General features: G+C 46.0%; 1 long non-coding RNA gene across 1 annotated transcript in view; it reads left to right on the top strand.

The window, feature by feature from the left end:
- Positions 1 to 27,065, top strand: part of LOC139391208 (uncharacterized) — a 123,296-nt gene that overhangs the window by 31,527 nt on the left and 64,704 nt on the right. Inside the window, exon 3 of the long non-coding RNA XR_011629570.1 lies at positions 18,333 to 18,464. This is a non-coding gene — a long non-coding RNA (uncharacterized lncRNA). The remainder of the gene's footprint in view (positions 1 to 18,332; positions 18,465 to 27,065) is intronic.

Here is a 27,065-nt window from a genome sequence, read left to right as displayed (position 1 = left end):
GGGTTTATTGTGTGTAGATTGATGGGAGAAAAAACAATTTCATACATTTTAGAATAAGGCTGTAACCTAACAAATTGTGGGAAAAAGTCAAGGGGTCTGAATACTTTACGAAGGCACTGTAATTCCTAAATCCCTTTGAAACACACACATACTCACACACAAACGCTAACTTTCTTCTTGTCTTTGATGCCTAGATAAGCAGCGGTGGGACACAGTTCTTTACTATGACTGCTGGGTCTACATGATGAGTTTACTATTAAATCACTAACCCAGAAACCTCTATTGCTTATCGTAAGCTTCATTGCAGTCTGTTACGCAAAACCATTCCAGTCAGTTTCATTATGAGTTTTTCTGAGACCCTGCTTCTTGGCATCCCAGCTCACTCCCTCTATCCAACGTCCTTACAGTAGAGCTATGGAGCAAGCAGACACAATGAGGTCTGACTGCGACCCGCGTCCAGTCCAGGGAAGATCTGCCCAAGGAAGAACCGCCCAAGGTTCTTGTTGACATAGCATGTTAGGAGAACTAACGTGAGGAAAGCTAACGCAGCAGGTGAGGAAAGCTAACGCAGCAGGTGAGGAAAGCTAACGCAGCAGGTGAGGATAACTAACGCAGCACGTGAGGAAAGCTAACGCAGCACGTAAGGAAAGCTAACGCAACACGCAAGGAAAGCTAACGCAGCACGCAAGGAAAGCTAACGCAGCAGGCGAGGAGAACTAACGCAGCAGGTGAGGAGAACTAACGTAGCAGGTTGAGAATGAGGTTAAGGTTAGGAAAAGGGTTAGGCTTAGCTACAATGCTATAGTCGACCAATAGAATGAGGAAGTAGCCAGAAGCCAATAGAATGAGAAGCAAGAGGGGGCTTGGTTAACCTGGGCAGTTCTTCCCTGAGCGGTTCTTCCCTGGGGTTTCCCTGGATGCGGGTTGCAGTCAGACCCTTCTCAGCAGGTATGCCTATACTGCTGCAAAGCACCCTGGGATAGGCTACCCCGGCCACGAAGAGGGCCAGAGCATTGGCAGTCCCCGCTGGCCTTCCCACACTCCCTGTAGGATTTGATCCAGAGCTCAGCACAGCGGCCTGGATTAGCCCCATGCACCTTTATGGAGGGAAAGATTATCCGGACCTCCCTGCATTCACTGACAGGGTCTTATGTCACTCTAGTACGATAGCGGCTGCCTATCAGCTAATCACCCTCTCCAAGTCATTTTTTTGCAATTAAGCAGCTTTTCCCTTCCCGGTTGGCCATGTCGGAGGTGTTTGCACTGGGTCAGAGTCAGAGAGAGTCACGGTTCTGTGCCATCTGTCAAAATGTGCTAGATCAGTCAATTGGTTTGTGATGCCCGAGCGGAGCGGCCTCCAGGCTCAGCCCTCATAGTTTGTAGGGTTCAGTTCTGTGGTACTTTTCCATTAGGATAGCAAGGCCCTACAGGAAATATGATGCAACAGTTATCAAGGTCTTACTGCTGCACTGTGTCTTAAGCTTTGTTTTCCAATGTATGTAACTTCCTAGATCCCACTTCCTATGATATGTATTGCTTCTCCTGAGGACACTTAAAACATGGCTAAAACCGTGTTACTCAGTAGCTAAACCCTCAGTAGCTAACCCCCCCACACACAACCTTCCTCTCCGCCCTCTCGCTGAGCAGCACCCAGAGGGCCTCTCTCAGGGCCTGTCATGTGGAGCACTGTGCCCACTGAGCGAGTGCGGGCATATCCCCACTTCCATCTGCCTATGACCTCACTGGGCCTGTTTGTTTAACCTTCTCCAAAAATGAACTTAATTACAACCCTGTAGAACACGAATTCAGTGGATTCCCAGAGGCTTCCATCTGCTTCTGTGTGGTGCTTGTGATTGTGTGTTTAAATGCTCAGTTTGAGTTCAATTACATTTCACTTCCAGTCAATTAAGAAAGTACAGTGAAATTCCAATTCTCTTCCAATGCTATTCAATTAGGAAAATTTGGAATTGGAATTGTGTGTACTTTATGAATTGACTGGAATTTAAATGTAATTGACTCCAACCCTGGTAAATGATTGTTTCCCTATGTGTGTGTGTATTCAGAGCTTCTGTCTCATACTTTTTTTTCCGGAGCATTTTTTTAATGCCCTTCCACACAGTGGGGAGAACAAGTATTTGATACACTGCCGATTTTGAAGGTTTTCCTACTTACAAAGCATGTAGAGGTCTGTCATTTTTATCATAGGTACACTTCAACTGTGAGAGACGGAATCTAAAATCACATTGTATGATTTTTAAGTAATTAATTTGCATTTTATTGCATGACATAAGTATTTGATACATCAGAAAATCAGAACGACCCATCTTCAATGCTCTTACTGAGGGAAGGAGGTTGTTGGCCAAGATCTCACGATACATGGCCCCATCCATCCTCCCCTCAATATGGTGCAGTCGTCCTGTCCCCTTTGCAGAAAAGCATCCCAAAAGAATGAAGTTTCCATCTCCATGCTTCACGGTTGGGATGGTGTTCTTGGGGTTGTACTCATCCTTCTTCTTCCTCCAAACACGGCGAGTGGAGTTTAGACCAAAAAGCTATATTTTTGTCTCATCAGACCACATGACCTTCTCCCATTCCTCCTCTGGATCACCCAGATGGTCATTGGCAAACTTCAGACGGGCCTGGACATGCGCTGGCTTGAGCAGGGGGACCTTGCGTGCGCTGCAGGATTTTAATCCATGACGGCGTAGTGTGTTACTAATGGTTTTATTTGCGACTGTGGTCCCAGCCCTCTTCAGGTCATGCCGTGTAGTTCTTTGCTGATCCCTCACCTTCCTCATGATCATTGATGCCCCACGAGGTGAGATCTTGCATGGAGCCCCAGACCGAGGGTGATTGACCGTCATCTTGAACTTCTTCCATTTTCTAATAATTGCGCCAACAGTTGTTGCCTTCTCACCAAGCTGCTTGCCGATTGTCCTGTAGCCCATCCCAGCCTTGTGCAGGTTGACAATTTTATCCCTGATGTCCTTACACAGCTCTCTGGTCTTGGCCATTGTGGAGAGGTTGGAGTCTGTTTGATTGAGTGTGTGGACCGGTGTCTTTTATACAGGTAACAAGTTCAAACAGGTGCAGTTAATACAGGTAATGAGTGGAGAACAAGAGGGCTTCTTAAAGAAAAACTAACAGGTCTGTGAGAGCCGGAATTCTTACTCGATGGTCGGTGATCAAATACTTATGTCATGCAATAAAATGCAAATTAAGTTACTTAAAAATATACAATGTGATTTTCTGGATTTGTATGTGAACTAGGTGGTGTGATGGAATATGAGTAGGTGTTTTAGAAGGTTCTGTCCACGTCATTGTGATGTGTGGAAAAGTTGTTGTCAAAATCTGTGCCAGACAGACTGACTGATGTTGAGACATCTCACGCCTTCTCGGTCTCTGTGGACACCTATCAGGACACACCTCTTTCCAAAAATGAACCCACATAGTTAGAAGTAAATCTGGTTCGTTTTGTGCCGTATACAGTAGGTGACTGTTGCAGTGAGACTGAAACTCTGATGAGATGTTCAATTCAGTCTGTCTGTCAGGCTGCAATCCAGACCAGAAGCAGGCACAGGCTGTATTGGTATTGATCTGCTGTGGCTGGGCTCTTCAGGAGGCCCTCCCCTCTGAGCTCAGCTGGCTTGACCTGGAGCACCCTGTATGTCCAGCTTGAGGCAGGCCTGTCCAAAGTGGTGACACTTGTGCGGGACCGTCAAGACTCACAGCCAGCAGAGAGGGGTGTGTGTCAAGTCAGTCAGTGTGTGTATGTGTGGAGGTGTGGTGGTTGGGGCGGTGTGGTGGGGGTTAATCTCCCTGAACTGGGGCAGATGTTGTTAACAAGCTACTCTCAGGTCGACTCCCTGCGTGGGAAAATGGCATCAAATCCTCCTGGGGTCAGGGCTTTGGTGTTGACCCACTGAGAGCCATCCATCCCGCCCTCTCTCTCTTTTCCTCTTCAGCCAGGCCTCATCCACTCACACTGACCCTAACTGACTGATAGAGAGGCCTCAGTCAATATACTGACCCTAACTGACTGATAGAGAGGACTCAGTCAATACACTGACCCTAACTGACTGATAGAGAGGCCTCAGTCAATACACTGACCCTAACTGACTGATAGAGAGGCCTCAGTCAATACACTGACCCTAACTGACTGATAGAGGCCTCTGTCAATACACTGACCCTAACTGACTGATAGAGAGGCCTCAGTCAATACACTGACCCTAACTGACTGATAGAGAGGCCTCAGTCAATATACTGACCCTAACTGACTGATAGAGAGGCCTCAGTCAATACACTGACCCTAACTGACTGATAGAGAGGCCTCAGTCAATACACTGACCCTAACTGACTGATAGAGAGGCCTCAGTCAATACACTGGACCTAACTGACTGATAGAGAGGCCTCTGTCAATACACTGACCCTAACTGACTGATAGAGAGGCCTCAGTCAATACACTGACCCTAACTGACTGATAGAGAGGCCTCAGTCAATACACTGACCCTAACTGACTGATAGAGAGGCCTCAGTCAATACACTGACCCTAACTGACTGATAGAGAGGCCTCAGTCAATACACTGACCCTAACTGACTGATAGAGAGGCCTCAGTCAATACACTGACCCTAACTGACTGATAGAGAGGCCTCAGTCAATACACTGACCCTAACTGACTGATAGAGAGGCCTCAGTCAATACACTGACCCTAACTGACTGATAGAGAGGCCTCAGTCAATACACTGACCCTAACTGACTGATAGAGAGGCCTCAGTCAATACACTGACCCTAACTGACTGATAGAGAGGCCTCAGTCAATACACTGGACCTAACTGACTGATAGAGAGGCCTCTGTCAATACACTGACCCTAACTGACTGATAGAGAGGCCTCAGTCAATACACTGACCCTAACTGACTGATAGAGAGGCCTCAGTCAATACACTGACCCTAACTGACTGATAGAGAGGCCTCAGTCAATACACTGACCCTAACTGACTGATAGAGAGGCCTCAGTCAATACACTGACCCTAACTGACTGATAGAGAGGCCTCAGTCAATACACTGACCCTAACTGACTGATAGAGAGGCCTCAGTCAATACACTGACCCTAACTGACTGATAGAGAGGCCTCTGTCAATACACTGACCCTAACTGACTGATAGAGAGGCCTCAGTCAATACACTGACCCTACCTGACTGATAGAGAGGCCTCAGTCAATACACTGGACATGTTATTTTCCCTCTCTTTTCTCATCCGATTTGTTTTGTTCACCAACTCAATACTCCTCTGCCTGAGAGGATATCAGCACCGATCCGCCAAACAGACGTGCTCCGTAAAGTCTCTCGTTAATTACAGCTTATGGTTGTATCACCATGTGTTGCACAACCACAAAGAATGCAGAGTGGGAGACGCTTCAAAGCCACCGCCACTTCCAAATCAGAGCAGGGCCTTAGGACCAAATGGCTTCCATTGATGTCAGTAGGAAGGTACATTATTAGAATGAAAGGTTTATAGACGTTGGACAGGTTTTAGGTATAAATGTGAAGACGTGTGTCCTTGAAAGAATTCAAGTTAAAAATAAATAATTGTACTTGTTTTTCAATTAAACATACACACTGTGTTATCTGTCTAGGCCTGCACCACTTTCTAGCTGTGGCATTCTCTTTCATTAACAGGGAGAAACCATTGGCAGTCTTGTAGAATGGCAATCTTGTGTAATCGAGGATTGTTGTCCAACAACTTTGATTGAGACGCTGATATTGTTAGTCTTCACCTGATAAGGCGTGTGGAATCCATATCCACTCACTCAGGGTTGGGGTGAATGTCAATTCTATTCAGGAAGTAGATGAAAGAAAACAGAAAGGGAAATCGGCTAACTTTATTTATGAATTTAATATAGATTTATAACTTCAATTGACATGCTATACTCAACATACCCTTTTAAACTTGCCCACTCAGAAATAGTATGAAAGCAGGCCTGACCAGAGTATCTCCTCCCCATATTACCCACTGCCATTGTGTGTTTTTACATGCCTCACCAATGACTCAGCAGTGTGGGGGCGTGCCAGGCTGCCAGCCAGGTGACCTTAGGTGCCACACTAGAGTTACCTTTCCTCGACAACACCCAGCGCCTAGCCTGTTCCCGTCCCTATCCCCTGAGTCTAGCGTACGTACGTCAACAGAACCCAAGCGCCCACGGCCTGGTTTACCCAGACTTAGTCCCTAATGGTCGGCTCATCCATTAAGGTGTCTGAATCCCCAGCACTGTTTGTTTTAGCACAGCAGGTGCGTGTGAATAGGAGACAGGTTTTACAGTTCCTTTGTCCCCAAAGAAAACACACAGATCCCACGCAGGGCTAGAAATGTAGTATTCGCTGGTGCTGGTGGTTGTTGTTCTAGCGAAGGGATGTTTGTAGAGGGTTCTCCCTACAGGGATTTTTTTGGGGTCTCGTGTTCCATGAAGCCCTGTTGTTGAGGTTCACTTGAACTTTTGGGAATATGACTGCATGTGATTGGTGGATGACACATACATACAGCCGAGAGGGATACCTGAATGGAGAAATGACACAGCATACCGACGGTTATGTGTCATGTACGTCAGTGATAATAACATAGGTGTTGAGGGCAACCTCTCCAGTGTGAAATCCGACCCTGAACATGGTCCAGTTCTGTAAGCCATATTCATTTGTTGTCATATTTCACATTTTCTACCAACACTAAAGCGTGTAGTGGGCTTTCACCTTACTCACCGAGAGCAGGAAGTAATCCTTTGACCCTACTTGACCCTTCTTGAGAGCCTAGAAAACGGGTCCACACTCGAGGTACATATGTCATATGTCCAGTGACAACTATCTGAAAATGGTACTGTATAGGGACAATGCAGTGATTGGGGCGCAGGGGTTAATGGAGGTAGGAGGGAGGCGATGCGAGGGGCAGACTCTCCTCTAGGCTACAGATATTGATTAGTGTTGGTTGGGGGACAGTGAGAAGGAACACAGATTGACAGACACACAATGGCCGCGCGGCGACTTAGCCCCATAAGATGGCTCCTGATCATATTCTTATTGTCAGGATCAGTGTTCATTAAGCTGCTGGCTGTAACCTGTCTCAAACTCAATACCCATGCCGCCCCTCCATTCAATAACCTCCCACAAACACATGTGCAAACATATATACAAAGCCCCCCTTCAAAACCCATAAACACACAAAGCCCCCCCCCACCCTGCCCCACCTCACACATATATCACACATACACCCTCCTCCACAGACACCTGACCCCCACACTAAGTCCTGTGCAGCGGGGTTCAGAGGGGGATAAAGTTCCCTCCCTGATCTGATCTGCGAGGTGTTTATGGGAGACACCTCCTGCCTTGTCCTGCCGGGTGGGGAGCGTTGGTTACCCTGGGAATGTGGGGGAGGTGGGACACGTTCAGTTCTGACTGACTCTGTCACTTATTGATTAATTGCCATGGTGAGTTAGTCAGTGCTCTCTCCCTCCCTCCCGACCGGCTGGAGGTGTGTCCTGGAGGCCAGGCAGGGCTGCCCAGATTAGCCTGCCCACAATTTGTCTGGAGAGGGCTGTGACCTATCTCACTCTCTCCATCTTCTCCTTTTGGTCTTGTCTCAGTTGTTTCTAGGACCGTGTCATTAAGCAAGTGGCTTTCCCAAAGCTGAATCAGCCACAGTTAATCTGCTCCGGAGCCCTATCCATCTCCTCCGTCTTGGTGACAATATGCATACAGCCAGTCTCATGGGGTCAGATGATGACATGGATTGTACATAAATGGTCTCTAGTTATTGAGCTGTGAAGTCCTGCAGGACCGCTGGGTTGATATCTTGTATGATCCAGCTTCACTTATCTCTGTACTGTTCTTGTTATGGTCATAAGTGGGGTCCTACGTTTTTCATGACTTTGCCAACTAACCAGGAAAACTCTGGGCCATAGGTTTAGGCGATGACTATGATCCAGATCATTTTTTTGCTGGCCAGGTAATTTGAGGTCAGAGAAAATTCTTGTTCCTGGTCATGAGGTCAGAGACAAAAGGTATTGTAGACCCATTTTGACCCATTTTGAAAGGGACCCTGCAGTGCCAGGATTTTACCTGCAGTAGCAAACAGCCCTGTTGGAGCCCAGAGGCCACAGTCCACCAAGTGAAGAGAGGCTTGTTATGGACCTCAGCCAGGGCCACATGTGGATAGCAGGAGACATGGGACATGAAGGAAGACGGAGAGCAGAAGATAGAAAATAAGGAAAGTCAAAGCACAGCTCAGTTGCTATGGAGGGTTAGAGTGCGTTAGATCTTCCCAAAACCTTTCTTGGCTCCTCTTTTTTCAAGGCTGTCATGCGTTTGTTAATGTGGGCTGGCCTGGAGTTCTCACCTGTCAAAGCAGTGAGGTGTAGTCTGCTTTATTTCCATTTTAGGAAAAAGTGAGGGGGGTTTAAGTCTTGGGCAGTTCTTCAAGAAATGCAAACTTTTCTCTATTTAGTAGCTGTGCACACTTCGGCTCTTCAAATTTGATGACAGGTCCTTCCCCGCCCCCTGTCCTCCCCAATATCACACCTCGGATGCATAAATATGCCAGTGCTCCCCACATCACCCCACCTAGGGGGCCTGCATGACTTTAGTGCCTGAGCTGTGACACCAATCAGGGGAGAGGGTGGGTTCTTTTGTCATTCTAACACAAATCGCCTCTTGTCTCATATTCAAATAACTCCTCTCTTTCTCCACTCCCTCAATCCCCCCCTTCCTCCCCTCTCTTTCTCCTATCCCTCGCTCTCACCCCCTTTCCTCCCCTCTTTCTCCTATCCCTCGCTCTCACCCCCCTTTCCTCCCCTCTCTTTCTCCTATCCCTCACTCTCGCCCCCCTTTCCTCCCCTCTCTTTCTCCTATCCCTCACTCTCGCCCCCTTTCCTCCCCTCTCCTTCTCCTCTCCCTCACTCTCACCCCCTTTCCTCCCCTCTTTTTCTACTCTCCCTCACTCTCACCCCCTTTCCTCCCCTCTCTTTCTCCTCTCCCTCACTCCCCCCCTTCCTCCCCTCTCTTTCTCCTATCCCTCACTCTCGCCCCCCTTTCCTCCCCTCTCTTTCTCCTATCCCTCACTCCCCCCTTCCTCCCCTCTCTTTCTCCTATCCCTCGCTCTCACCCCTTTTCCTCCCCTCTCTTTCTCATATCCCTCGCTCTCACCCCCTTTCCCCCCCTCTCTTTCTCCTATCCCTCACTCTCGCCCCCTTTCCTACCCTCTCTTTCTCCTCTCCCTCACTCCCCCCCTTCCTCCCCTCTCTTTCTCCTATCCCTCACTCTCACCCCCTTTCCTCCCCTCTCTTTCTCCTCTCCCTCACTCTCGCCCCCTTTTCCTCCCCTCTCTTTCTTCTATCCCTCACTCTCGCCCCCTTTTCCTCCCCTCTTTCTCCTATCCCTATCCCTCACTCTCGCACCCCTTTCCTCCCCTCTTTCTCCTATCCTTCACTCTCACCCCTCTTTCCTCCCCTCTCTTTCCCCTATCTCTCACTCTCGCCCCCCCTTTCTTCTCCTCTCTTTCTCCTCTCCCTCACTCCCCCCCTTCCTCCCCTCTCTTTCTCCTATCCCTCGCTCTCACCCCCTTTCCTCCCCTCTCTTTCTCCTATCCCTCACTCTCACCCCCCTTTCCTCCCCTCTTTCTCCTATCCCTCACTCTCGCACCCCTTTCCTCCCCTCTTTCTCCTATCCCTCACTCTCGCCCCCCTTTCCTCCCCTCTCTTTCTCCACTCCCTCACTCTCACCCCCTTTCCCCCCTCTCTTTATCCTCTCCCTCACTCTCACCCCTTTCCCCCCCTCTCTTTCTCCTATTCCTCACTCTCACCCCCCTTTCCTCCCCTCTCTTTCTCCTATCCCTCACTCTCGCCCCCCTTTCTTCCCCCCTTTCTCCACTCCCTCACTCGCCCCCCTTTCCTCCCCTCTTTCTCCTATCCCTCACTCTCGCCTCCTTTTCCTCCCCTCTCTTTCTCCTATCCCTCGCTCTCACCCCCTTTCCTCCCCTCTCTTTCTCCTATCCCTCACTCTTGCCCCCCTTTCTTCCCCTCTTTCTCCACTCCCTCACTCGCCCCCCTTTCCTCCCCTCTTTCTCCTATCCCTCACTCTCCCCCCTTTCCCCCCTCTCTTTCTCCTCTCCCTCACTCCCCCCCTTCCTCCCCTCTCTTTCTCCTATTCCTCACTCTCGCCCCCCTTTCCCCCCCTCTCTTTCTCCTATTCCTCACTCTCGCCCCCCTTTCCTCCCCTCTCTTTCTCCTATCCCTCACTCTTGCCCCCCTTTCCTCCCCTCTTTCTCCTATCCCTCACTCTCGCCTCCCTTTCCTCCCCTCTCTTTCTCCTATCCCTCGCTCTCACCCCCTTTCCTCCCCTCTCTTTCTCCTATCCCTCACTCTCGCCCCCCTTTCCTCCCCTCTTTCTCCTATCCCTCACTCTAGCACCCCTTTCCTCCCCTCTTTCTCCTATCCCTCACTCTCGCCCCCCTTTCCTCCCCTCTCTTTCTCCACTCCCTCACTCTCGGCCCCCCTTTCCTCCCCTCTCTTCATCCTTCACTCCTTCTCATCCTCCCAAGGACCGAGAGGAAGCGGGAGAGAGAGAGCTTTCTATGTCATCAAAAGGAACATCAAATTCAACATACCAATTAGGCTAAAAATACTCAACTATAGAACCCATTGCCCTTTATGGTTGTGAAGTCTGGGGCCCGCTCGCCAACCAAGAATTCACAAAATGGGACAAACACCAAATTGAGACTATGCATGTAGAATTCTGCTAAAATATCCTCTGTGTATAACGTAAAACACAAAATAATGCATGCAGAGCAGAATTAGGACAATACCCGGTAATGATCAAAATCCAGGTAAGAGTCGTTAAATTCTACAACCACCTAAAAGGCGATTCCCAAACCTTCTATAACAAAGCCATCACCTACAGAGAGATGAACCTGGAGAAGAGTCCCCTAAGCAATCTGGTCCTGGGGCTCTGTTCACAAACACAAACAGACCACACAGAGCCCCAGAACAGCAACACAATTAGACCCAACCAAATCATGAGAATAGTAAAATATAATTACTTAACACATTGGAAAGAATTAACCAAGAAACTGATCAAACTAGAATACTACTTGGCCCTAAACATAGAGTAAACAGTGGCCAAATACCTGACCACTGTGACTGACCCAAAATTAAGGAAAGCTTTGACTATGTGCAGACTCAGTGAGCATATATCCTTGCTGTTGAGAAAGGCCGCCGTAGGCAGACCTGGCTCTCAAGAGAAGACAGGCTATGTGCACACTGCCCACAAAATGAGGTGGAAACTGAACTGCACTTCCTAACCTCCTCCCTCAGATTACACAGACCCACAGAGAATCCAGAATACTGGGTGAAATACCACAGTGTGCCATCACAGCAGCAAGATCTGTGACCTGTTGGCACAATAAAAGGGAAACCAATGAAGAACAAACACAATTGTAAATACAACCTATATTTATGTTTATCTTCCCCTTTTTTCTTTTTTTTTTACTATTTGAACTTTGTTACAACACCGTAACTTGTTAGATATTGGTGCACTGTCGGAGCTAGAACCACAAGCATTTTGCTACACTCACATTAACATCTGCTAAACAAGTGTATGTGACCAATACATTTTGATTTGATTTGTAATATGACATTTGAAATGTCTTTATTCTTTTGGAATGTAATGTTTTTTATTTTTTATTATTTATTTCTCTTTTGTTTACTATCTATTTCACTTGCTTTGGCAATGTAAGCATATGTTTCCCATGCCAATAAAGCCCCTTCAATTGAATTAAATTGAGATAGAGAGTGGCTGTGCCCGGGGCTGCTGAGCTGATCTGAACGGCGGGAGCCCCTCTTTCCTGGGGGTCAGCCTATGTCTCAGGAGTCTCAGAGCAGGGGGCTGTTTCCATGCCTGACGGATGGAGGCCATTTCATATTCAAATGCTACAATCAGGCCTGTGACCCGTGAGGGGCTCTTTATGGCCCAGGCCCCAGGTCAGGGGTCAAGAAGGGGATTTAATAGCACAGGCTAAAGAAGGGAAAGAGCAGGGAAGCACAGTGATTTAGGGGCTGAATGAGTAATAAAAAAACTGTTTTACTAAGTTGTCATGTAAATTGGAATCTCTCTCTCATCGTTTTCCTACTCCTCTCTTCTGTGCTCAGCCCAGGACTTTTCTTTGAAAGAGACGTCTACTGTCGCCAGTCAAGCCGGCATTCCCCCCGACTTGTCCGACCTGTAAACAGTAGCTGTGGAGCAGGAGAAGGTGCTGGTGAGATGGCAGGGGATTAGAGATGGAGATAAGGAGATGTTGGTTAGACAGGCTCTTTTGACACACCTTTGCTCTTGTGTGGTGCCACTGTGTCCGATGTGTCCGGTGTGCTGCTGCTGCTGCTGGAGTGGCCTGTTATTCCTGTCCCTTGGGTGTGTTCTCTTCTCCTCTGCACTTGGAGAAGCTCTAGTGACACAGGACAGTGTGTGTGTGTGTCGTAATGGTTAAAACAGGTGACTAATACAGTTTTTCTGGCCGAGTTCAAGAGTTGCAGTAACTAAGCCACTTCAGTTGTCCTTCCACTATGCAGCTAAATATATATTTTTTACATTCTGTGTTACTGCTACCTCTTCTGTGGCACTATGCTACTGTCTAAGCGAGCGTGTGTGACTCACACCCCAGCTAGCACATTTGGTTCCTTGGAAGTTGTGAGAACGTATGTTTTTGGTTTCACCAGAAGTGAACATTTTGCCTTTTCTGTGAGCGTTTATTTTTAGGTTGCAGGAAGGTTTACTCTGGTTCCGTGAAAGTTTTCCTGTGAGGTTTTATTAACGCTCTGAGAACAGAAAGGATATGTTGTTTGGAGGTTTTTGAATAACTTCCTTAACTTTCACTTAATGTTTCAATATGACTTTTAATAACACAAATTAATTTCCTTAGACATCAATCATGCAAAAACATATATTTTTTATTGTTACACAGCAGCAGTGAGATTTGAACCAATAATCTTCTGTTCTATATCTATGGAATAAGTCCACTGAGCCACCAGTATGGCACTAGCATGTCATGTTTTTTTCTGCATACAAAGCTGTTCATTTTAGTCTATTCAATCAAATCAAGTTATATTGGTCACATACACATGGTTAGCAGATGTTAATGAGAGTGGAGCAAAATAATTGTGCTTCTAGTTCCGACAGTGCAGCAATATCTAACAAGTAATCTAACAATTCCCCAACAACTACCTAATACACACATCTAAAGGGGTGAATGAGAATATGTACATATAAATATATGGATGAGCGATGGCCGAGTGGCATAGGCAAGGTGCAATAGATGATATAAAATACAGTATATACATGTGATATGAGTAATGTAAGATATGTAAACATAATTAAATTGGCATTATTTAAAGTGCCATTGTTTAAAGTGACTAGTGATCCATTTATTAAAGTGTCCAGTGATTGGGTCACAATGTAGGCTGCAACCTCTCTGAGTTAGTGATTGCTGTTTAGCAGTCTGATGGCCTTGAGATTGAAAAACAGCTTCTATCTCTCTGTCCCAGCTTTGATGCACCTGTACTGACCTCGCCTTCTGGATGATAGCGGTGTGAACAGGCAGTGGCTCAGGTGGTTGTTGTTCTTGATTATATTTTTGGCCTTCCTGTGATATCGGGTGCTGTAGGTGTCATAGAGGGCAGGTAGTTTGCCCCCGGTGATGCGCTGTGATACAGCCCGACAAGATGCTCTCGATTGTTCCGTTTTAGGACCACTATTGTTTTCACTATATATTTTACCTCTTGGGGATGTCATTCGAAAACATAATGTTAACTTTCACTGCTATGCGGATGACACACAGCTGTACATTTCAATGAAACATGGTGAAGCCCCAAAATTGCCTTCGCTAGAAGCCTATGTTTCAGACATTAGGAAGTGGATGGCTGCAAACTTTCTACTTTTAAACTCGGACAAAACAGAGATGCTTGTTCTAGGTCCCAAGAAACAAAGAGATCTTCTGTTGAATCTGACAATTAATCTTAATGGTTGTACAGTCGTCTCAAATAAAACTGTGAAGGACCTCGGCGTTACTCTGGACCCTGATTTCTCATTTTGACGAACATATGAAGACTGTTTCAAGGACAGCTTTTTTCCATCTACGTAACATTGCAAAAATCAGAAACGTTCTGTCCAAAAATGATGCATAAAAATGTATCCATGCTTTTGTTACTTCTAGGTTAGACTACTGCAATGCTCTACTTTCCGGCTACCTGGATAAAGCACTAAATAAACTTCAGTTAGTGCTAAATACGGCTGCTAGAATCCTGACTAGAACCAAAACATTTGATCATATTACTCCAGTGCTAGCCTCTCTACACTGGCTTCCTGTTAAGGCAAGGGCTCATTTCACGGTTTTACTGCTAACCTACAAAGCATTACATGGGCTTGCTCCTACCTATCTCTCTGATTTGGTCCTGCCGTACATACCTACACGTACGCTACGGTCACAAGATGCAGGCCTCCTAATTGTTCCTAGAATTTCTAAGCAAACAGCTGGAGGCAGGGCTTTCTGTTATAGAGCTCAATTTTTATGGAATGGTCTGCCTACCCATGTGAGAGAAGCACACTCGGTCTCAACCTTTAAGTCTATACCGAAGACTCAACTCTTCAGTGGGTCATATGATTGAGTGTAGTCTGGCCCAGGAGTGTGAAGGTGAATGGCAGGGCACTGGAGCAATGAACTGTCCTTGCTGTCTCTGCCTGGCCGGTTCCCCTCTTTCCACTGGGATTCTCTGCCTCTAACCCTATTACAGGAGTTAGTCACTGGCTTACTGGTGCTCTTTCATGCCGTCCCTAGGAGGGGTGCGTCACTTGAGTGGGTTGAGTCACTGACGTGATCTTCCTGTCTGGGTTGGCGCCCCCCCTTGGGTTGTGCCATGGCGGAGATCTTTGTGGGCTATACTCGGCCTTGTCTCAGGATGGTAAGTTGGTGGTTGAATATATCACTCTAGTGGTGTGGGGGCTGTGCTTTGGCAAAGTGGGTTGGGTTATATACTTCCTGTTTGGCCCTGTCTGGAGGTATCATTGGATGGGGCCACAGTGTCTCCTGACCCCTCCTGTCTCAGCCTCCAGTATTTATGCTACAGTAGTTTATGTGTCGGGAGGCTAGGGTCAGTTTGTTATATCTGGAGTACTTCTCCTGTCTTATCCGGTGTCCTGTGTGAATTTAAGTATGCTCTCTCTAATTCTCTCTTTCTCTCTTTCTTTCTCTCTCTCGGAGGACGTGAGCCCTAGGACCATGCCTCAGGACTATTTGGCATGATGACTCCTTGCTGTCCCCAGTCCACCTGGCCATGCTGCTGCTCCAGTTTCAACTGTTCTGCCTGCGGCTATGGAATCCTGACCTGTTCACCGGACGTGCTACCTGTCCCAGACCTGCTGTTTTCAACTCTCTAGAGACAGCAGGAGTGGTAGAGATACTGTTAATGATCGGCTATGAAAAGCCAACTGACATTTACTCCTGAGGTGCTGACTTGCTGCACCCTCGACAACTACTGTGATTATTATTATTTGACCATGCTGGTTATTTATGAACATTTGAACATCTTGGCCATGTTCTGTTATAATCTCCACCCGGCACAGCCAGAAGAGGACTGGCCACCCCTCATAGCCTGGTTCCTCTCTAGGTTTCTTCCTAGGTTTTGGCCTTTCAAGGGAGTTTTTCCTAGCCACCGTGCTTCTACACCTGCATTGCTTGCTGTTTGGGGTTTTAGGCTGGGTTTCTGTACAGCACTTTGAGATATCAGCTGATGTACGAAGGGCTATATAAATACATTTGATTTGATTTGATTGTGTATCTGTAAAAGTCTGTCAGAGTTTTGGGTGACAAGGCAAATTTCATCAGCCTCCTGATGTAGAAGAGGCGCTGCTGCTGTTGCGCCTTCTTCACCACACTGTCTGTGCCATTTCAGTTTGTCTGTGATGTGTACGCCAAGGAACTTACCACTTTCCACCTTCTCCACTGCTGTCCCTTTGATGTGGATAGGGGGGTGCTCCCTCTGCTGTTTCCCGAAGTCCACAATCATCTCCTTTGTTTTGTTGATGTTGAGTGAGAGTTCTTTTTTTTGACACCACACTCCGAGTGCCCTCACCTCCTGCCTGTAGGCTGTCTCGTCGTTGTTGGTGATCTAGCCCACTACTGTTGTCGTCTGCAAACTTGATGTTTGAGTTGAAGGCGTGCATGGCCACGCAGTTGTGGGTGAACAGAGAGTACAGGAGATGGCTGCGCACGCACCCTTGTGGGGCCAGCAAAGTGGAGATGTTGTTTCCTACCTTCACCACCTGGGTGCAACACTTCAGAAAGTCCAGGACCCAACCAGATCCCATTTCAGAGGAAACAAGCAAGATTAAGATCAGGTGTGGCCAATTAGTGGGCGCTGCCAACATACTTAACAAGATAGAGGATAGAGAGAGTTTTGTTGATGCTGAGAACTGAATGTACATGCTTTTAAATAACATTATTACAACGTTCTCTGGACGTTATTCAAGTTTTCTTCACATTCTGAGAATGGAATGTATGTTTTTAAAAATACGTTCTTAGAATGTTCTCTGAACTTTACTTAAAGTATTCTTGTGTTTTTTATGGAAAGTTTTATTAATGTTCTTGGAACAATTTCCGAACATGACTTTAAATAGAACCATGAGGAAACCTGTAGAAAACGTTTGACTTAAGTACTGAAATTCCCATAGAAGAAAGTTGTTTCTTAACGTTCTCTGAACTATTTGAAAACATCTCCCATGTCAAACCAGTTGGAGAATGTTCCTAGAACATTGCCAAAATTGAAATTTAATGTAGGCATGTTAGAACTTTTAGGAAACGTTCTGTTAAATTAATGAAATACCAAGAAAATGTTTTTTTTTTGTGAAGTTACTTAAACCTCTTAAGTGTAAAGTCCCCACATTTTATTTTATTTTATTCAGTCTGGTATGAGAACGGTAGCCCCTATCTGCAAAAGCACGGTGTTTCCGGAAAGCTGAGAGTCTTGGCTATTGATTGGTGCCTTCAGATCTTTCGTGTGTCTTCGTGTGTCTTATATATGGGCATACGGATGTATAAGGGCAGGCCAAGCCGATGACCTCATTTCAAGATGTCTGCTGCCTACATTCCGGTTAGTGTTGTGAAGCATAAACGTAATAAACACATCATACACAATACATTGACACACACCGAAAGCCGGGACGCCACAGATCATGAGGATATCTTATTTGTCTGCCTGTGACCTACCGTTACTGATCACCAGCTCCGAGAGTCAAAATGTTTATTTTACACAACATTTTCATCAAACAGCAAACATCTTACAAGGTAAGCTTCAATTTGGTCTGTGTTTGAGCTCCAGCTACATTTGGGGTATCAAATGAAACCTTAGGTGGGTAGGAACAAATCTAGCCCATCGCTTAGTGGCTTTTCCCATCAAAAATATATGATGTTGCCTGCTTACACGCTGTAGGCATCCATTTCACAGGGGATTGGCTACTATGCACCTTGACAGTCTTGTAGCCAATGAGATATGCTTTCCAGGGATATGCAGTTGACCTGGGTGGGACAAAGCAAGGCCTAGGACCTTTTATGCATGATGTGAACTATTGTTTCCTCGCTCAGAGACTTGGAAACGTTTAGTGACCACACCTGACACCACTTACTAAAACATCTGGCCATTTCTAGTTGTTAGGTCTACCAATCCCATTTTTTCAATAATATTGTTCACATGTTGTGGAAGCCATCTGATGTGTTTCCACCTCTAGTCATCAATAATTCACGTATACCTTGTCAATGAAAGATGACTTTCAAAAAACAAAACAAAAACTGTTATTTTGTGAGTGCTTGATCTTGTGTATTCTGAACTATGTAACTCCTATCTTCTGATCATTTCCTCACAATTTCCCAGATGCCGTCTTTCCAAATGTACCACGTTTTTGTAATTACACATGAATAGCAGTTACTTTTGGGTATGTATATTTAGGCAGAAATCTACATATTACCATTACATTTAAGAGGTTAAATGTACTATGAATGTTCCAAAGCCAAGTAACTAACCCTCACCATTCCCAGAAAGTTGTGGCAAGGTTGTATGCAAAATTACCATAGGACAACCAAGCTCTAAGAAACATATGGTTCTCAGAACATTATGTGCTAGCTGGGTCTTTTGGGTCTGTGGAGAAGGCAATGATGTCTGCCTTTTGGATTACATATTTTGTGCTTGCAAATATTTTTGGCATAAAACCTTGTGCTTATTACGTTAAATTAACAGGATATTGTGTGATCTAGTCTGTTCACAGGTAGCCATGTAAACCCCATTGGAGGTGTAGGTTTGAAGAGAATCAGAGGAGATCTTCCACCCAACCCAGAGAAGCCCTCTCCAGGTCAGCAGCAACATTGGAGTACCCTACTACCTGACAGGTGGGTTTAGAGGCCCACTCAGGCTTTGACAAGGGCTTTGGTCTACTTCCCTTTCTCCCTCCCATTCCAAATCTATGGTTGAGTCCATCTAAATTCCTGACAATCCAAAAACAGACTTACTCTCCTATGAAGAAATTCCATGTCCAATGGATTTGACCCCAACTCTATCTGACAGCATGATCCTATCATGGTGGTTAGTGGCTAGGGCAGCGCACGGTGGTTGAGTGGTGTTTGTGAGGCAGGACCAGGGGTAGGGGAGTTAGTTTTGGGAGTGTGGTGAGGTGCAGAGGCCAACACAGGCCTCAGCGAGCACAGCTGCAGTCCCACTGTCATTACTGCTCCTCTGGTGGCTGGGAAGAAAGGGGCTCCTTGCCGCATGGATGCCCTCCCCCTGCTCGCCTGCCCACCCTGCGCCCAGGAAGGGTTGGTAGCGCCAGGCGGCACCATTCACAGTTCACACTCTCTCTCTCGTGTGGCAGCAGGGAGGTATAGAGCGAGGGGGGTTAAAGGGAGAGAGTAAAGGAAGAGGGAAGGGGTGTAGGGGTGTGTTCCCTCTCATCTCTCCTCTTCCCCTTTGACCATTCAGTTTCACACCCTTCACCCCTCTCTCTCTCCTCAATCCTCTCCACTCTCTTCTTTTTAGCCCATGCACCTGCAGACCTTAAATCCAGGCCATAGAGCTGAGGGATTGGGGTCTTCTGAGGGTTAGAGGGGGACTCTATTAAACAGCACATTTCTAAGTACTGCCTTTTGATATGGGCCAGTGTTATTAAATCAAATGTAATATGTCACATGCGCCGAATACAACAGGTGTAGCCCTTACAGTGAAATGCTAACTTACAAGCCCTTAAACAACAGTGCAGTTTTAAGGGAAAAAATGTGAAATATAACAGATAATTAAGGAGCAAAAAGACAATAATAGTAGCGCGGCTGTATACGGGGGGTTCGGGTACAGAGTCAATGTCAATTTTTCTTCCCCAAGATGGCATAGCAGTCAGACGTCCTTTGTCCTCATCTTTTCGTGTCCCGTGTATATATATATTGACATCTTTTCTTCGCATCTTTTTATATATATATATTTTTTTAAATCTCAACTTCAAAACACTCCCTTGTAACCCGCCTCACCAATTAAAAAAAAAAGAAAGTATTATTCACCTCAAATCTGAAATCCACAATAGAAGCTAGCCAGAAGCTAGCCAGTTTACTGGCTAACGTTAGTATTCAGCTAACCACGGTTGGTGGTCATCAGCTATCCTTTAGCTCGAAAAGCTATTGCCAGTTTTGTACAACGTGACCCAGACCAGAGTATACCGGACCTATTTTCTCTCCATATCCCCGGATTTCTACCGCAAGCTCTGGACATTTACAACTGGATCTTGCAGCTAGCTAGCTGCTATCCGAGTGACTATTGGCTTACGTCGGTCCAGGAGCAAACATCAGCTGAAGAGTTCCATCAGCCACTCCTGGGCTACAATCACCTATCCGGACCAATTTTACGGCTTACGTGGAGGCCCTCTGGCCGGGGGTGTTTTTCAACTGGCCCCTCCGTCGCGACGTTACCTGAATGCCAATCTGTAGCCCGCTAATCGTTAGCTGTCTTATCGGCTGCAATCTGAATAGGTCTATCGGACAATTTTATTGAGTCACTATAACTATATCTATTTTGCCAATTGGATTGGTCCTCTCTACCACACGGAACTCCACTAATCTACCGACGGAAACACACGAGGTGGCTAAAAACAAACCTCCATCCTCTGCCAGCTTGCTACCGATGGCCCGGCTAGCTGTCTGAATCACCGTGACCCCAACCAACCTCACTACTCACTGGACCCTTATGATCACTTGACTAAGCATGCCTCTCCTTAATGTCAATATACCTTGTCCACTGCTATTCTGGTTAGTGTTTATTGTCTTATTTCACTGTAGATCCTCTAGCCCTGCTCATTATACCTTATCCAACCCTTCAGTTCCACCACCCACACATGTGATGACATCACCTGGTTTCAATGATGTTTCTAGAGACAATCTCTCTTTCATCATCACTCAATGCCTAGGTTTACCTTCACTGAATTCACATCCTACCATACCTTTGTCTGTACATTATACCGTGAAACTATTTTATCGCCCCCAGAAACCTTCTTTTACTCTCTGTTCCGGACGTCCTAGACAACCAATTCTCATAGCTTTTAGCCGTACCGTTGTCCTACTCCTCCTCTGTTCCTCTGGTGATGTAGAGGTGAATCCAGGCCCTGCAGTGCCTAGCTCCACTCCTACTCCCCAGGCTCTCTCTTTTGATGACTTCTGTAACCGTAATAGCCTTGGTTTCATCCATGTTAACATTAGAAGCCTCCTCCCTAAGTTTGTTTTATTCACTGCTTTAGCACACTCTGCCAACCTGGATGTCCTAGCCGTGTCTGAATCCTGGTTTAGGAAGACCACCAAAAACTCTGAAATCTCCATTCCTAACTACAACATTTTCAGACAAGATAGAATGGCCAAAGGGGGCGGTGTTGCAATCTACTGCAGAGATAGCCTGCAGAGATCTGTCCTACTATCCAGGTCTGTACCCAAACAATTTGAACTTCTACTTTTAAAAATCCAACTCTCTAAAAACAAGTCTCTGACCGTTGCCGCCTGCTATAGACCACCCTCTGCCCCCAGCTGTGCTCTGGACACCATATTTTAACTGATTGCCCCCCATCTATCTTCAGAGCTCGTGCTGCTAGGTGACCTAAACTGGAACATGCTTAACACCCCAGCCATCCTACAATCTAAGCTTGTTGCCCTCAATCTCACACAAATTATCAATGAACCTACCAGGTACCACCCCAAGCAGTAAACACGGGCACCCTCATAGATATCATCCTAACCAACTTGCCCTCCAAATACACCTCTGCTGTTTTCAACCAAGATCTCAGCGATCACTGCCTTATTGCCTGCATCCGTAATGGGTCAGCGGTCAAGCGACCTCCACTCATCACTGTCAAACGCTCCCTGAAACACTTCAGCGAGCAGGCCTTTCTAATCGACCTGGCCCGGGTATACTGGAAGGATATTGACCTCATCCCGTCAGTAGATGATGCCTGGTTATTTTTTTTAAATGCCAACCTCACCATCTTAAATAAGCATGCCCCATTCAATAAATTTAGAACCAGGAACACATATAGCCCTTGGTTCTCTCCAGACCTGACTGCCCTTAACCAACACAAAAACATCCTATAGCGTTCTGCATTAGCATCGAACAGCCCCCGTGATATGCAACTTTTCAGGGAAGTTAGAAACCAAAATACACAGGCAGTTAGAAAAGCCAAGGCTTCAAGAAGAAATTTGCTTCCTCCAACACAAACTCAAAAAAGTTCTGGGACACTGTAAAGTCGATGGAGAATAAGAACACCTCCTCCCAGCTGCCCACTGCACTGAGGATAGGAAACTCTGTCACCACCGATAAATCCACTATAATTGAGAATTTCAATAAGCGTTTTTCTACGGCTGGCCGGTCAACAGCACTGTACCCCCCACAGCAACTCGCCCAAGCCTTCCCCATTTCTCCTTCTCCCAAATCCAGTCAGCTGATGTTCTGAAAGAGCTGCATAATCTGGACTCATACAAATCAACCGGGCTAGAAAATCTGGACACTTTCTTTCTAAAATGATCTGCTGAAATTGTTGCAACCCCTATTACTAGCCTGTTCAACCTCTCTTTCGTGTCGTCTGAGATTCCCAAAGATTGGAAAGCAGCTGCGGTCATCCCCCTCTTCAAAGGGGGGCACACTCTTGACCCAAACTGCTACAGACGTATATCTATCCTACCCTGCCTTTCTAAGGTCTTCGAAAGCCAAGTCAACAAACAGATTACCGAACATTTCGGATCCCACCGCACCTACTCCGCTATGCAATCTGGTTTCAGAGCTGGTCATGGGTGCACCTCAGCCACGCTCAAGGTCCTAAACGATATCTTAACCGCCATCGATAAGAAACAATACTGTGTAGCCGTATTCATTGACCTGGCCAAGGCTTTCGACTCTGTCAATCACCAGAACCTCATCAGTCATAGGTTTTGTCGTGCCCTCTTGACGACTGTCTTGGTGTGTTTGAACCATGATAGTTTGTTGGTGATGTGGACACCAAGGAACTTGAAGCTCTCAACCTGCTCCACTGGGCGTGCTTGATCCTCTTTTTTCTGTAGTCCACAATCATCTCCTTTGTCTTGATCACGTTGATGGTGAGGTTGTTATCCTGTCACCACACTGCCAGGTCTTTGACTTCCTCCCTATAGGCTTTCTCATTGTTGTCAGTGATCAGGCCTACCACTCTTGTGTCGTCGGAAATCGTAATGGTGGTGTTGGAGTCGTGCCTAGCCATGCAGTCATGGGTGTACAGGGAATACAGGAAGGGCAGATGTGTTGTTACTCGAGGTCGACTGATTTTGATTTTTCACCTCCGATACCGATTATTGGAGCACAAAAAAACTGATACCGATTAATCGGCCGATTTTTAAAATGTATTTGTTATAATGACAATTACAACAATACTGAATTAACACTTATTTTAACTTAATATAATACATCAATAAAATCAATTTAGTCTCAAATAAATAGTGAAACGTTCAATTCGGTTTAAATAATGCAAAAACAAAGTGTTGGAGAAGAAAGTAAAAGTGCAATATGTGCCATGTAAGAAAGCTAACGTTTAAGTTCCTTGCTCAGAACATGAGAACATGAAAGCTGGTGGTTCCTTTTAACATGAGTCTTCAATATTCCCAGATAAGAAGTTTTAGGTTGTAGTTATTATAGGAATTATAGGACTATTTCTCTCTATACCATTTGTATTTCATATACCTTTGACTATTGGATGTTCTTATAGGCACTTTAGTATTGCCAGTGTAACAGTATAGCTTCCGTCACTCTCCTCGCTCCTCCCTGGGCTCGAACCAGGAACACGACTACAACAGCCACCCTCGAAGCAGCGTTACCCATGCAGAGCAAGGGAAACATCTACTCCAAGTCTCAGAGCGAGTGACGTTTGAAACGCTATTAGCGCGCACCCCGTTAACTAGCTAGCCATTTCACATCGGTTACACCAGCCTAATCTCGGGAGTTGATAGGCTTGAAGTGAAACAGCAGAGCTGCTGGCAAAACACACAAAAGTGCTGTTTGAATGAATGCTTATGAGCCTGCTGGTGCCTACCATCGCTCAGTCAGACTGCTCTATCAAATCATAGACTTAATTCTAACATGATAACACGCAGAAATGTGAGCCTTAGGTCATTAATATGGTTGGATCCAGAAACTATCATCTTGAAAACAAGACGTTTATTCTTTCAGTGAAATACGGAACCGTTCCGTATTTTAACTAACGGGTGGCATCCTTCAGTCTAAATATTCCTGTTACATTGCACAACTTTCAATGTTATGTCACAATTACGTAAAATTCTGGCAAATTAGTTCGCAATGAGCCCGGCGGCCCAAACTGTTGCATATACCCTGACTCTGCGTGCAATGAACGCAAGAGAAGTGACACAATTTAACCTGGTTAATATTGCCTGCTAACCTGGATTTATTTTCACTAAATATGCAGGTTTAAAAATGTATACTTCTGTCTATTGATTTTAAGAAAGGCATTGGTGTTTATGGTTAGGTACACGTTGGAGCAACGACAGTCCTTTTTCGTGAATGCGCACTGCATCGATTATATGCAACGCAGGACACGCTAGATAAACTAGTAATATCATCAACCATGTGTAGTTATGATTGATTAAGTTTAATGCCAGCTAGCAACTTACCTTGGCTTCTTACTGCATTCACGTAACAGGCGGGCTCCTCGTGAGGCAGGTGGTTAGAGCGTTGGACTAGTTAACCGTAAGGTTGCAAGATTGAATCCCAGAGCTGACAAGGTAAAAATCTGTCGTTCTGCCCCTGAACAAGGAAGTTAACCCAGCGTTCCTAGGCCGTCATTGGTACATTAAAAACAGCGGTCTGTGGTTATGTCACATTATGTAGACGGGATGTAATGTCCTTTGACAGAGAGGGAAGGAGTTTAGAGGATTTATACGGCAGGTCTTTAAAGCTGTCCCATAACGTAACCTTTCTAGGTTTGTGTCAATACTAATCTATATGAAGGGACAGCTAACAACCGATTAACCCTAAATATGCCTGTCCTCTAAACAATCTGGTGTTTCAGCTCAGCTTAGTGAATGTAACCTACAGTAACATCATCAGATATGTAGGTAGAACAGGTATGTACTGAAACATTCCGTATTGTTGAGCAAACTGCCACAGGGTAATCTAATCTACATGGATCATATATGTTGTGTTTTGTTTCCTTAATAAACCTTTTGTTTTGGAGGTCAGCCTCACAACTTCAACACATGTAGATCGTATCAAGCCATGATGTTCCCTAAAATCGGCGTAGCAGCGTCACTCTATGTCTATTCCCCACCTGTTGTAACGTTATGTTCAGTCTTGTAGAACTGCTCGCTCACTCCCCATGCACGCCAGACCCCCCATACTACAATACAGCTATTTGGAAGAAGGAGAAAAAAAATATTCTCTTTGAAAGAAAAACCACAAAGGCTGATGAAATCACTCTGTACGGCCTTAATTCTACCATTAGGCGATCGGCAATGAGAGACAGCGAGAGGCAGTGCTAAGGCAATTGGCTGGGCCTCTGCTCTATATTCACAGGCCCAGGTTGAGGCTGAGGGACCTGCTGAGAAAATAGTGTCGTAATCAGGAGCCACATGTTCTGCCTGATCAGGTACGCTGGCCCCCACTCCTCTCCCTCCCTCTCTCCCCTCCTCCTCCCTTCCTCTTCTCCCCGCCCGTGACTCCCTTCCCTCTCCCTGGCCAGTAAGGAGATCCTAATGAGAGTTTGGATGTACTGAGCTCCTCATATGTGAGGAACTTGGCAGGAGGGAGGAGAGACGAGGCCTGAGGTGGGGGTGGGAACGAGAGGTAGAGAGTTGGGGAGGGGCTGTTTTTTTTGTTCAGACATTTCATTATTCAGGTTGGCTGAACTAAATTCTAAACCCATAAAATTCGTATCCCCTCTGGTGACCATTTGCATATATTTTGCCACCCCCCCCTGGCCTCCCAATTCCCCTTTTTTCCTCAGAAAGTGAAAGAGAATTCGAAGCAACCAGGCCCGTCTAGGCTTTAAGATGTCACCATGGTGTAAAATATGGATGAACAAGCAGGGGCTTTGAAACTCCAACTGACCCCCCTTTTTACACACACACACTCACACCTCTATACCCCTGTCCTACCTATACCAGAGAAGCCACTCTTTGTAATGCTAATTTTGCAACTTTTTCTCAAACTTACAAATGCTCATTTACAACGTTCAACAGTTATATGGTTTGTAGTTTTTCCACAATGACATATGCTGAATAATATTTGTTTAAATCACAATTGAACAAATGTTTGTGATAGGGAAACAGTAACTGACTTGACATAACATCGAGTTAAACCTACACTAACAATATTCCAGGGAAATATTTGATAAAAACGTCTAAAGTCCATTTTAATTGTCCCAATTTTACACTCACATTGGTGAGTTGGGGATACATTTTCAGACAGAAATGTTTGAAGCCAGGTTCTAATATTCAATTTGGGATGTGTGCCCAATAGCTTATATATGATGAAGAGAACACACAGGTAGATGGGGGGTGGGCACATGTTCTGTCTGAGAAGCTAGTTGGTTATAACAACTACAACAACACACACCCATGCAGATAGCCAGCCATAGGAAACACCTGTTTGTTTGACTAGCTGAGTTGAGCTTTTTGTTTTGAACTGTGCCGTGCTCTGGTCCAATGGCACTTGTTTTATGGCCCATATGTGTGGAACTGTGGATGGGGCATGGGGGCTGAAGTTGGATGGTGATGGTGAGGAGGGGGCATTTAGTCACATGGGATTTGCTTCTGCTGTCACCCCTCGTCCTCCCTGCAGGAGCCCCTCTGCCTCCCACACGCCTCCCTTGGCCCGCTCCCCGGTGCTCAGGCAGAATGCAGCGTCAGGAGGCTGAGCACTGAGCGGCCATTGTGTGTGCTAACCAAAGCGGAATGGCCGGGTGACAAAAGGGGGAGGAGTGGACTCAGGGCGCACAAAGCCAGGGGGAGGAGAGGAGAGGGGTGGTAGAGGAATAGGAGGAGGGGTGGAGAGATGGGGTGCGTATGGCTGGGGGCTAAATAGATCCAGTTAGCCCCAAATACTCCATGCACCCCCAAAACTCCCTCTCTTCCCACCCTGTCCTCCTGGGATGTATGTGGGCTCGGGGGAAATACAACAACTGAAACTGCAAACTCATTGTTGTTTTTACTTTCATGAATCTGTCTTCAAAGTGGCCAAAATACGTAGATAGTATGTATCAGTAGTCACCATTGACCTAAATTCCTATCAAACTGGCCTGTGAGCATTCTGTCTCTCTGTCTAACTAACAGGTGTTGCTGACATCCTAAAATAGACACAAAATACTTGCGGCTCAGTTCACAAACTTTCAACATATACTGTACGTTTGGAATGAAACGGTGGGACAGATAATCTCATTCATATTTGAGATCCAATTTGACATCTGACATTGACATTTTATTTGAGGAACTAGT

The sequence above is a fragment of the Oncorhynchus clarkii genome, chromosome 31 (genome assembly GCF_045791955.1).
Source record: "Oncorhynchus clarkii lewisi isolate Uvic-CL-2024 chromosome 31, UVic_Ocla_1.0, whole genome shotgun sequence".
Lineage (NCBI taxonomy): Eukaryota > Metazoa > Chordata > Actinopteri > Salmoniformes > Salmonidae > Oncorhynchus > Oncorhynchus clarkii.
Note: the sequence above shows the minus strand (reverse complement) of the source record. Positions and strands in the feature narration are given on the sequence as shown.